The sequence below is a fragment of the Phyllobates terribilis genome, unplaced genomic scaffold, assembly GCF_046119375.1.
Source record: "Phyllobates terribilis strain yellow unplaced genomic scaffold, ASM4611937v1 Scaffold_7__3_contigs__length_470593459, whole genome shotgun sequence".
Taxonomy (NCBI): Eukaryota; Metazoa; Chordata; class Amphibia; order Anura; family Dendrobatidae; genus Phyllobates; species Phyllobates terribilis.
In genome coordinates this window covers 443,310,606-443,324,100 of record NW_027362767.1, presented here as the reverse complement: position 1 = coordinate 443,324,100, position 13,495 = coordinate 443,310,606, and positions in this window count along the sequence as shown.

Here is a 13,495-nt window from a genome sequence, read left to right as displayed (position 1 = left end):
AAAATTATGAGGAACTGCAATGCCCCTTGAAACAGACGTGGATTACAGCATACTAAAAACTTTCTACCAATTATTGGGGAGTCGGTCTCCCTTAGTTTTCGCCTTTGCATTGAAAAGCAAAAGCTGACTAAAATTAGGAGGAAATGCAATGCCCGTTGGAAGAGTCGTGGAGGTTAGAGGTAATTAAAAACAACATTTCAATGCCCCTTGGAAGAGCTGTGGAGTTCAGAGTGGCTTAAGAAGATGCTTTTAATGCCCCCTTGAAGAGACGTGGAGGTCACAGTAGCTTAACAAGACGGTTTTAATGCCCCTCGGAAAAGTGGTGGAGGTTGCAGTAGCTTAACAAGACGGTTTTAATGCCCCCTACAAGAGCCATTCAGTACAGCATCTTAAAAACATTATTCCCAGTATTGGGGAGTGTGTCTCCCATAGTCTTTACTTTTGCCTTCCAAGTCAAAGCTGCCAAAAATTAGGACGGAGGAACTTGCAATGCCCCTTACAAGAGCCATGCAGTACAGCATAGCTGTAGCTTAACAAGACGGTTTTAATGCCCTTCGGAAAAGTGGTGGAGGTCACAGTAGTTTAACAAGACGCTTTTAATGCCCCTCAGAAGAGACGTGGAGGTCCCAGTAGCTTAACAAGACGGTTTTAATGCCCCTTGGAAAAGTGGTGGAGGTCGCAGTAGCTTAACAAGACGGTTTGAATGCCCCTTGGAAGAGACGTGGAGGTCCCAGTAGCTTAACAAGACGGTTTGAATGCCCCTTGGAAAAGTGATGGAGGTCGCAGTAGCTTAACAAGACGGTTTGAATGCCCCTTGGAAGAGACGTGGAGGTCCCAGTAGCTTAACAAGAAGGTTTGAATGCCCCTTGGAAGAGACGTGGAGGTCCCAGTAGCTTAACAAGACGGTTTGAATGCCCCTCGAAAGAGACGTGGATGTCCCAGTAGCTTAACAAGACATTTTTAATGCCCCTTGGAAAAGTGGTGGAGGTCGCAGTAGCTTAACAAGACAGTTTGAATGCCCCTTGGAAGAGACGTGGAGGCCCTAGTAGCTTAACAAGACAGTTTGAATGCCCCTCGAAAGAGACGTGGAGGTCCCAATAGCTTAACAAGACAGTTTTAATGCCCCTTGGAAAAGTGGTGGAGGTCGCAGTAGCTTAACAAGACGGTTTGAATGCCCCTTAGAAGAGACGTGGAGGTCCCAGTAGCTTAACAAGACGGTTTGAATGCCCCTCGAAAGAGACGTGGATGTCCCAGTAGCTTAACAGGACGGTTTTAATGCCCCTTGGAAAAGTGGTGGAGGTCGCAGTAGCTTAACAAGACGTTTTAATGCCCCTCAGAAGAGACGTGGAGGTCCAAGTAGCTTAACAAGACGCTTTTAATGCCCCTCGGAAAAGTGGTGGAGGTCGCAGTAGCTTAACAAGACACTTTTAATGCCCCTTACAAGAGCCATACAGTACAGCATCTTAAAAATATTTTTCGCATTATTGGGGAGTGTGTCTCCCACAGTCTTTGCTTATGCCTTCCAAGCAAAAGCTGACAAAAATAAGGACGGAGGAACTTTCATTAATGGCAACACGGACCACGATCACCCTGGTGGTATAGTGGTGGTGGAGGCTGAGGATAAGGAGAAGAACATAAAATAGCCAAAATGAGGAAGCATATACCCCTGTGTGGGTGTGAAGCGTGTGTAGCGTTGGCGTCCCTGCCTCCTGCTAGGCAGAGACGCCGTTCCCCTCACCTCCCTGCTCCATCCTCGGCGTCCTCTTCCCGTGCTGCTGGCAGCACTCGCTTCTTCCCGAGCACTGTGCTTAGGGCGCGCGCGCGCTCCCTCTCTCTTAAAGGGGCCGCGCGCTCCATCCTTAGGAGTCCTCGGCCAATTGCCGGTGGAGCTCCCATATATAAGGCACCTCCCCCAAAATGGAGGTGCCTGAGCAAAGTTGTTGCAAAGCCTTTCACCTCTGCTTCAGCCCTCAGGTCCCGTTGCCAGTCTGTTTTCCAGCTCTGTCTACCTGCTTGCATTCCCTGCGGTCCGACAGTCTGTCTACCAGCATCCGCCAGTCTGTCTATGGACCAGTCCGCCTGCGGTTCAGGAAGCGCCTGCCTGATACCTGCCTGATACCTGCCTGAGACCACCTGCCAGCCAACCGAGAGACTCTTTCCCGCTCACCTGGGAGCGCTCACCTGCTACCCGCCAGCTAGCCTACCTGGAGGCTCTGCCGTCACTTGCCGTGACCACCTGCCAGCCAGCCGAGAGACTCTTACCCACTCACCTGGGAGCGCTCACCTGCTACCCGCCTGCTAGCCTACCTGGAGGCTTTGCCGTCACTTGCCGTGACCACCTGCCTGTCTAGAGACTCTTACCCTGCTGTCACTTGCCGTGACCACCCACCTGTCAAGAGACTTTCCCCGTCACTTGCCGTGACCTCCTGCCCTTCTACCCAGAGACTGTTCCTGTCACTTGTCGTGTCCACCTGCCTGCCTTCCCTGGGAGCCACCCGCTTCCTTACAAGGACTGCCCCTTTGTATAGTAGCTCAGAGGTTCCACCTCCCAGACCCGTTACAGTTTGCTCGGGCCATGGAACCCGGTGGCACCCAAGCTCCCTCGCTTTTGGACCTATGTCATGAACTTTCCCGTCAGAGGTCCCAACAGGACTCCATCTTGGGCCACCAGTGTAGTGTTCACTCTCGCCTGGACACACTGACTGCCTCGTCGGGAGCTGCTTCTACTCGCACAACTACTACCCCGGCAGCGCCGCTGCCCATCAATACCATGGCATCCCTTCCCGGTCCCCGCCTTTCCGCCCCGCCTCGTTTTGGTGGAGATCCCGGTCAGGCACGGGGCTTCATTAACCAGTGCACCCTGCACTTCGAACTTTTGGCTCACCAGTTTTCCACCGACCGAGCCAAAGTGGCCTTCATCATGTCCCATCTCACTGGGGAGGCACTGGCTTGGCTAAATCCTCTATGAGAGAGAGGAGACCCCCTGGTGTCCAACCTGCCAGCCTTTCTCATGGCCTTCCGGAAAGTCTTTGACGAACCAGGACGAAAGACCTCTTCCGCCTCATCTCTGCTACGCCTCCGTCAAGGGAGTCTCACCGTGGGCCAATATGCCATACGGTTCCGTACCCTTGCTTCGGAGCTTGCCTGGGATAACGATGCCCTGGTGTCCGTCTTCTGGGAGGGTCTATCTGGCCGGATTAAAGATGAACTTGCCGGTCGGGACATTCCTACCACTCTCGACGACTTAATAACACTTGCCTCCCGGATTGACATCCGGTTCCAGGAGCGTACCAAAGAGGTCACCCGTGAGAGGAGGTTTCCTCACCTTGCTCCTACCTTCCAGAATCCCGTCACTTCCTCTGTTTCTCCCCAGGCGCACTCACCTGAGCCAATGCAGGTCAACCAGACCAAGATGGTCAAAACCCGTCAAGAGTCACGCTGTGCCGAGGGGAGCTGCTTCTACTGTGGCAGTAAGGTGCACCGGATCCGTTCCTGCCCGGAGAGGTCGGGAAACGCCTGTGTCTAGGATCGCTCAGAGAGGTCGTCCTAGACAAGAATAAACCCTCTCCATCTCTGATGCTGTCGGTCTCTATCATCTGCGGGGAGAACCGCTACTTTGAACTAGCTCAACTTGATTCTGGAGCTGCCGGAAATCTAATTTCTCAGTCCCTGGTAGAGAAATACCGCATTCCCACCAAACCTCTGGCCGAACCCTTATCTGTCGCCTCCGTGGACGGGGGTCTCTTACCGCATCCCATTCAACTTATCACCAAACCCATAACTCTGCAGGTGGGAATGCTGCACTCTGAGAGCATCTTCTTCCATGTTCTACCTGGACTCTCTCATGCTCTTTTGCTTGGCCTACCTTGGCTCCAGAGACATGCACCCGTGCTTGATTGGCAGACCGGAGAAGTCCTTCGCTGGGGACAGGACTGCCATAAGACTTGTTTAGTTCCCATTCGTCCTGCCTGTCCTTCTCCTCCCCCAGCCAATCTACCCGGACTGCCAGTACCCTATTGGTCTTATGCTGATGTCTTTAATAAAAAGGAAGCAGAGACATTACCTCCTCATAGACCATATGATTGCCCTATCGACTTGGTACCTGGCGCTACTCTGCCCCGAGGGCATATCTACCCTTTGTCCACTGCTGAGACCTGGTCCATGTCTGAATATATCAAGGAGAACCTGGCCCGGGGATTTATCCGGAAATCTACCTCCCCGGTGGGTGCAGGCTTCATCTTCTTTAAAAAGAAGGACGGCTCACTCCGTCCCTGCATAGACTATAGAGGCCTTAACCAGATCACGGTGTAGAATAAATACCCCCTTGCGCTCATTCCTGAATTATTTGACCATCTGAGGGGTGCTCGAATCTTCACCAAGCTGGATCTTCGTGGGGCCTATAACCTGGTTCGTATCCGTCAGGGGGATGAATGGAAGACGGCATTCAACACCCGGGACGGCCACTATGAATACCTCGTAATGCCCTTTGGTCTCTGTAATGCTCCCGCCGTCTTTCAAGAGTTGGTCAATGATATCATCCATGACCTTCTCTACTCCTGCGTGGTGGTATACCTGGACGACATCCTGGTCTTCTCTCCGGATCTCCCTACACACCGGAGGGACGTTCGTCAGGTTCTGCTCAGGCTCAGGCAAAACCACCTCTACGCAAAATTTGAGAAGTGCCTCTTTGAGCAGACCTCGCTTCCATTTCTGGGCTACATCATCTCTCAGACCGGTCTACGAATGGATCCTGAGAAACTTTCTGCCATCCAGAAGTGGCCCCGACCGGAGGGGTTGAAGGCTATTCAGCGGTTCCTGGGCTTCGCCAACTACTACCGCCTCTTCATTCCTCACTTCTCTTGCCGGACTGCCCCTATCTCTGCGCTCACCCGTAAGGGCGCTAATCCCAAAGAATGGCCGCCCGAGGCAGAAGAGGCCTTCCGGTATTTGACACAAGCTTTCTCCTCCGCTCCTGTACTGCACCGTCCGGACAGCAACAAACAATTCTTCTTAGAAGTAGACGCTTCCTCCTCCAGAGCCGGAGCAGTGCTCACCCAAAAGTCGTCATCCGGAAGAATGGTAACCTGCGGCTTCTTCTCCAAACTCTTCTCCTTATCTGAGCGCAATTATTCTATAGGAGACCGAGAATTGTTAGCCATTAAGTTGGCACTGGAGGAGTGGCGTTACCTGCTCGAGGGGGCTCTTCACCCGGTAATAATCTACACGGATCACAAAAACTTGGCTTATCTCCAGAGTGCCCAAAGATTTAACCCGCGCCAAGCCCGGTGGTCCTTGTTCTTCACCCGCTTTGATTTCATTCTTCATTTTCGCCCGGCTGACAAAAATATCAAAGCTGATGCCTTGTCCCGATCCTTTTTGTTCTCCGATCTAGAGGAGGAGCCAAAGCACATCATCGACCCCGCCAAAGTAATGCTGGTGGCTCCCGTGGATCTAAATCGTCTTCCACCCGTAAGACGTTCGTAACAGTACCTGATCGTGAGAAAGTCCTACACTTGGGACATTCGTCTAAGCTAGCTGGCCATGCTGGCCAGAAAAAGACCCTCCTGCTTATTACCCGGCATTACTGGTGGCCTACCCTGCACAAGGACGTAATAGACTTTGTCTCAGCCTGTGCGTCCTGCGCCAGCAACAAGGTTCCTAGACATCTGCCAGCCGGCCGCCTTCTGCCTCTTCCCATACCTGCTGCCCCGTGGCAGCATATAGCCATGGACTTTATAACGGATCTCCCTGTCTCTGCTGGTTGTACGGTCATTTGGGTGGTCGCTGACCGCTTCTCTAAGATGGCTCACTTCATTCCCCTGCCGGGTCTTCCGTCGGCATCTGAATTGGCTAAAGACTTTATCCATCATATTTTCCGTCTTCATGGTCTCCCTCTCCACATCGTATCCGACCGAGGAGTTCAGTTCACCTCTCGCTTCTGGAGAGCCATGTGTAAACTGCTGGGGGTCACCTTGGACTTCTCCTCTGCTTATCACCCACAGTCCAATGGTCAAGTAGAGCGAATCAACCAAATTTTAACCGGTTACCTCCGGCACTTTATTAATGCCCACCATTCCGACTGGGTGGATCTTTTACCATGGGCCGAATTTTCGTATAATAATCACGAGAGCGAGTCTTCCTCCAAATCCCCGTTTTTTATCGTCTACGGTCAACATCCTCGGATCCCGTTTCCCGCCTCCTCCTCGGTGGATAATCCAGCCGCGGAATCTCTTGTTAGCGAATTCTCCTCCATTTGGGAAAGTACCAGATCCGCACTTCTTCAGTCCTCCGAGCGGATGAAGAAACAGGCTGACAAAAGACGTCTGGATCCGCCCCAATTCCGTCCTGGAGATAAAGTCTGTCTATCGTCCAAATTTGTCCGGCTCAAGATTCCTTCCTACAAGTTAGGGCCTCGGTTCATCGGCCCACTGGAAGTTATCAAACAAATCAACCCGGTGGCCTATAAATTGAAACTCCCGGCCAACTTGCGGATCCCTAACTCCTTCCATGTATCTCTCCTCAAACCGGTGGTACTTAACTCTTTTTCCAAGTCTACAAGTACGCCTCCTGCTCCGGTTTCCGCTGAAGACAAGTTTGAGGTAGAGAGCATTCTGGCCACCAAAAGGTTAAGAGGAAAGACCTTTTTTCTAGTGGATTGGAAGGGGTTTTGTCCTGAGGAGAGAACGTGGGAGCCCCGGGAGAACATCCATGCCCTGCTCATCCTTGATAAATTTCTCTCCGTCCTAAAAAAGGGGGGGCCTAAAGGGGGGGGTACTGTAGCGTCGGCGTCCCTGCCTCCTGCTAGGCAGAGACGCCGTTCCCCTCACCTCCCTGCTCCATCCTCGGCGTCCTCTTCCCGCGCTGCTGGCAGCGCTCGCTTCTTCCCGGGCACTGTGCTTAGGGCGCGCGCGCGCGCTCCCTCTCTCTTAAAGGGGCCGCGCGCGCCATCCTAAGGAGTCCCCGGCCAATTGCCGGTGGAGCTCCCATATATAAGGCACCTCCCCCAAAATGGAGGTACCCGAGCAAAGTTGTTGCAAAGCCTTTCACCTCTGCTTCAGCCCTCAGGTCCCGTTGCCAGTCTGTTTTCCAGCTCTGTCTACCTGCTTGCATTCCCTGCGGTCCGACAGTCTGTCTACCAGCATCCGCCAGTCTGTCTATGGACCAGTCCGCCTGTGGATCAGGAAACACCTGCCTGATACCTGCCTGATACCTGCCTGAGACCACCTGCCAGCCAGCCGAGAGACTCTTTCCCGCTCACCAGGGAGCGCTCACCTGCTACCCGCCAGCTAGCCTACCTGGAGGCTCTGCCGTCACTTGCCGTGACCACCTGCCAGCCAGCCGAGAGACTCTTACCCGCTCACCTGGGAGCGCTCACCTGCTGCCCGCCAGCTAGCCTACCTGGAGGCTCTGCTGTCACTTGCCGTGACCACCTGCCAGCCAGCCGGGAGACTCTTACCCGCTCACCTGGGAGCGCTCACCTGCTACCCGCCTGCTAGCCTACCTGGAGGCTTTGCCGTCACTTGCCGTGACCACCTGCCTGTCTAGAGACTCTTACCCTGCTGTCACTTGCAGTGACCACCTGCCTGTCAAGAGACTTTTCCCGTCACTTGCCGTGACCTCCTGCCCTTCTACCCAGAGACTGTTCCTATCACTTGCCGTGTCCACCTGCCCGCCTTCCCTGGGAGCCACCCGCTTCCTTACAAGGACTGCCCCTTTGTATAGTAGCTCAGAGGTTCCACCTCCCAGACCCGTTACACGGTGCATGTGAATTTCACCTCCCGAAATAACACAGTGGATTTGACTTTATGTTACTCTGCTGTCATTTGGTGGTGATGAGAAGTCTGGCCCAATCCAGCCCTTGTTCATTTTGATAAGGGTCAGCTTGTCAGCATTGTCAGTTGACAGGCGAGTGCACTTATCAGTTATAATTCCCCCAGCGGCCTAAAAACACGCTCCGATAACTTTCTAGCAGAGCAGGCCATGACCTCCAAGGCGTACAGAGCGAGTTCATTCCAAGTGTCCAGCTTGGATACCCAATAATTAAAAGGCACAGAGGAATCACGGAGGACGCTGGTACGGTCGGCAAGGTACTCCCTCACCATCTTTTGAAACTTTCCACTCCTTGTGAGAGTACCCCGCGCCTCAGGGTCTGTCCGAAGGGAGGGTCTGAGAAAACTGTCCCAGAACGTTGACAGTGTTCCCCTGCCTCTGCTGGATTGGAGTTGCGTCTCTATCGCATGTACGCCTTGGTTGAACAACGAACTGTGACCTCTGCCGCTAGCGTGTTCAGATGGGAATTTTTTTTAACAGTTCTGCAGCAAGGGCCTTTTGGTACTGCCCCATTTTTGTAGACCTCTCCACCTCAGGAATAAGAGAATAAAAGTTCTCCTTGTAGCGGGGGTCTAAAAGTGTCGCCAACCAGTAATGACTGTCACCCAACATTTTGAGAACGCGAGGGTCATGTTTAAGGCAGCGTAACATAAAGTCAGCCATGCGTGCCAGACTGGTAACGGGCAAGACTTCCGTGTCCTCACCAAGATGACGACTGACCATGCTCTCCTCCTCCTCCTCTTCCTCACCCCTGTCCTCAGGCCACCGACGCTGAACCGACGGTATGACAGTTGTACAGGTACTATCATCTACAGCGCATGATACTGTTAGAACTCTCCTGTTAGGTTTTTTTTAGTTTGCTGGTCACATGACCATTTTTGCCTATTTAATCCGGCTCCGCCCTCCTGGTATTGCTGGACTTCATTGTATTTACTACTCTTGAGCTAGCTTGGTGCTCTGTTGCCGTTCTCTGTTAGTTTTGCTAGGTCTTCTGACCTGTATTCTTTTTGTTGTGTGTTTGTCTTTGACTGCTACTATTTCTGCTAGGAGGTGTCCAACTTATCCCAGTCCCTAGTTCTTGTAGGGATCCCTCCCTCACATCTATAGGTCTTCGTACAGACTAGCCGAGGACTTTAGCGGGTCTGATCGCAGGATCAGGTTCCCCGTTACATCGTAGGGATCTAGTTTAGTTCTATTGTAGGGACAGTTCTCCTGTCTTTCCTTAGTCCCTGTAGCAGATCATAACAGTAAGTCCAGCCCTAAAAGAAAAAAAAAAAAATTTTCTGAGACTGAACTTAATTACAATATTGGTAATCGGGAATTGCTGGCGATTAAACTCGCATTTGAACACTGGCGTCACCACTTGGAAGGTGCTGAATTTCCCATTCAGGTTTTCACTGATCATAAAAATCTGATCTATCTTGATGCTGCCAAGCGCTTGAATGCCCGTCAGGCTAGGTGGGCACTTTTTTTCTCGCGGTTTAATTTTTCCGTTACTTACATCCCGGGTACCAAGAATGTTAAAGCGGATGCTTTGTCTCGCAGCTTTTCTCCCATGGTCGGTGTTGTGGAGGAAGAGGAGAGCATTTTACAAGAAGGTGTTGTGATTGCTGCTTTGGACTCCGTTTTGAAGGATGAGATTCTTAAAGCTCAGGAGAATGCCCCATCTAACACTCCCCATGGGAGGTTGTTTGTGCCTAGGACCTTTAGGAGAGATTTGTTTGTTGAGTGTCATGAGTCTCGGTTGGCAGGTCATCCAGGAATTTCTGAGACCAAGAGACTTGTGGGTCGCAGTTTTTGGTGGCCTGGATGGCAGAAGGAAGTCATTAAGTGGGTGCGCCAATGTACTGTGTGTGCTAGATCCAAGTCTTCGCATGCTCCTGCTGCGGGGTTGCTTTGCCCTCTGGAGGTTCCTAGTGCACCTTGGACACATCTGGCTATGGACTTTATTACTGACCTTCCCCCCTCTGAAGGTTTCACGGTCATCTGGGTGGTCGTGGACCGTTTTAGCAAGATGTGTCACTTGGTTCCCTTCATCAAACTGCCTTGCGCTAAGACACTCGCTAAGGCCTTTGTCAAGGAAATTGTCAGACTACATGGTGTTCCTACTGACATTGTTTCTGATAGGGGACCTCAGTTCGTGGCTCGTTTTTGGCGTGCCTTTTGTGACAGGTTGGGAGTTCATTTGTCGTTTTCATATGGATATCATCCTGAGTCTAATGGCCAGACAGAAAGGAAGAACCAGGATGTTGAGCAGTTCTTGCGTTGTTTTGTGGCAGACAATCAAGAGGGGTGGTCTGAGTTTCTGCCACTTGCTGAATTTGCTCTTAACAACCATACATCCTCTTCTGCTGGGTGTTCGCCTTTTTTTTGTTGTTCTGGGAGACATCCGTCTTTTGGGTCATTCTCCAAATTGGTTTCGGCTGTGCCTGAGGAGGAGAGTTTTTCCGGTGATTTGGAGAGAGTTTGGACGGATGTGCGTGGTAATCTTCAGGAGGCTAACAAAAAATCTAAGAGGTACTTTGATAGGAAACGGCAAGAGTTTTTGTTTGCTGTTGGTGACATGGTTTGGTTGTCCTCTAAGAATCTGCGATTGAGGATTCCTTCTAAAAAATTGGGTCCCAAGTTCGTAGGGCCCTTTAAGGTGCTTAAGATAGTTAACCAATCTGCTGTTAGGTTGGAGGTTCCTACGTCCTGGAAGATTAACCCGGTGTTTCATGTTTCTCTGTTGAAAAAAGCTGATGTGTCGGATGGTGATGCCTCTGCCACTGTTCCTCCGGCGGTGGAGGACGGGGAATATGAAATTTCCCGCATCCTAAATTCTAGACGGTATAGAGGGAGTTTGCAGTATCTCGTCGCTTGGAAGGGTTTCGGACCTGAGGATAACTCATGGGTGAGGGCGGATGATGTTTCTGCTTCCAGACTTGTCAGAGCGTTTCACAGGAGGTTTCCTGGTAAGCCTGGGCCTAGGGGATCCGGAGGATCCTCTTAGAAGACGGGGTACTGTTAGAACTCTCCAGTTAGGTGTTTTTTAGTTTGCTGGTCACATGACCATTTTTGCCTATTTAATCCGGCTCCGCCCTCCTGGTCTTGTTGGACTTCATTGTATTTACTACTTTTGAGCTAGCTTGGTGCTCTGTTGCCGTTCTCTGTTAGTTTTGCTAGGTCTTCTGACCTCTATTCTTTTTGTTGTGTGTTTGTCTTTGACTGCTACTATTTCTGCTAGGAGGTGTCCAACTTATCCCAGTCCCTAGTTCTTGTAGGGATCCCTCCCTCACATCTATAGGTCTTCGTACAGACTAGCCGAGGACTTTAGCGGGTCTGATCGCAGGATCAGGTTCCCCGTTACATCGTAGGGATCTAGTTTAGTTCTATTGTAGGGACAGTTCTCCTGTCTTTCCTTAGTCCCTGTAGCAGATCATAACAGATACAAGCTCCTGTTCTTCCTCCTCCTCCTCCTCCTCCTCCTCTCCCTCTTTGTCCCCCAATGCACGTTGGGATGAGATGAGGCTGGGCTGTGTGTAATCGATGGCTACGGCTTCTTGATCCATCTCATCATACTCTGGCTGCAATGCCTCCTCTTTAATTCTCTGCAGAGAGCATTGCAAAAGACAGACATGTGGAATGCTGATGCTAATGATGGCGTCATCGCCACTCACCATCTTGGTGGACTCCTCAAAGTTTGTCAAGATGGTACATATGTCAGACATCCAGGTCCACTCCTGAGGTCTTATGTGTGGAGTCTGACCTGAATATCGATGGCCTTGTTGCTGCTGATACTCCACAACTGCTCTCTTCTGCTCACAAATCCTTTGCAACATGTGGAGGGTAGAGTTCCAACGTGTGGGGACATCACACATCAGTCGGTGTGACGGAAGCAGCAAACGCTGCTGCAACACAGCAAGGGCGGCGGAAGCTGTAGCCGACTTGCAAAAATGAGCTGACAGGCGGCGTACTTTGACGATCGATCTGGTAACTCAGGGTACAATTTAAGAAACCGCTGAACCACGAGGTTAAGCACATGAGCCAGGCATGGTACGTGTGTGATCTCGCCTCGCCTCAGAGCCGCCACTAGGTTATTGCCATTGTCACAAACGACCATGCCTGGATGTAGGTTCAGCGGTCTCAGCCACTGATCTGCCTGCTCTTTCACAGCTGTCCACAACTCACAAGCAGTGTGAGGCTTCTCACCTAAGCTTATGAGTTTCAGCACAGCCTGTTGCCACTTGGCGGAGGCAGTACTGCAGTGCTTCCAGCTTGTAACTGAAGTGGTGATATCTGAGATGGAGGCTGACCATGAGGAGGAGGAGGAGGAGGATGCGCAGGAGCTGTACACTGTGGGGGCAACTCTGACTGACATAGGGCCCGCAATCCTCGGTGTGGGGAGGATGTGTTCCTTCCCAAGGTCCGACTGGGTCCCAGCTTCCACTATGTTTACCCAGTGTGCCGTCAGGGAGATGTACCGTCCCTGGCCACAAGCACTTGTCCACGTGTCCTTTGTCAAGTGGACTCTCCCAGTAACTGCGTTGTTGAGGGCAGATGTTTTGGGACACGTGCTTGTGTAGTGCGGGCATGGCACACTGGGCAAAATAGTGTCGGCTGGGGACCGAGTACCGAGGGACGGCCACCACCATAAGGTTGTGGAAGGATTCCGTCTCCACCAGCCTAAAAGGCTGCATTTCCAACGCAAGCAGTAGTGAAATGTGCGAATTTAGGACTGTGGCCTGTGGGGGGTTAGCTGCGAATTTGCGCTTTCGTTCAAAGGTCTGGGATATGGACAATTGAATGCTGCGGTGGGACGTGGACGTTGATGCTGTTTCTTGAGAAACTGCCATAACAAGTGAGGACTGAGAGGAAGGGGCATCTTTGCATGCAGTATGGACAGGGGATTGCCTTGCACACACAACAGGGGGTTCTATTGCACGCACAACAGCGGAAGAAGCAGTGGTGACACCCGCTGACACTGGTCGTGGACCCTGGGGTTCGCCACACAAAGTCGGGTGCTTTGCTGCCATGTGCCTGATCATGCTGGTGGTGGTCAGGCTGGTAGTTTTGTCACCCCTGCTGATGCTGGCATGGCAGGTGGTACAAATGGCCTTTTGGGGTTATCAGCAGAGTCTTTAAAAAAATTCCAGACTCTGGAAGACCTACAGGTTGTACTGGCAACGTCCCTCGTGTTGGTGTTACGGGTATCTGTTGCCCGCCTTCTGTGTGTGGCCACCACACTGCTTCTTGCTGCCTGTTGGGGTACTCTGCCTCCCTCACCCTGTGTGTGGCTGGCCTCGCTCTGCATGTCCTCCTGCCACGTTGGGTCAGTTACTAGATCATCCACCACCTCCTCCTCTTCCACTTGCGCACCACGATCCTCCTCCTCACTTCCTGGCAATTGTGTCTCGTCATCGTCCACCTCTTGTGACAAATTGCCAGCGTCGACTTCCTGTGGCGGTGGCTGTTAAATATTTGGGCATTGCTACATGGGATCTCCTCTTCCACCACTTCAAGCGGAGCAGGCGAGGGGCACAAATCTGGAAATGGACCAGTGAACAGCTCTTCAGAGTGTCCAAGTGTGGGATCAGTTGCTGCCTGACGACACTTGGCATGGTGGGAGGAAGGAGCATCAGGGTGAGGAAGAGTATGCGGTCAAGAATCACGGCTACTAAGAGTT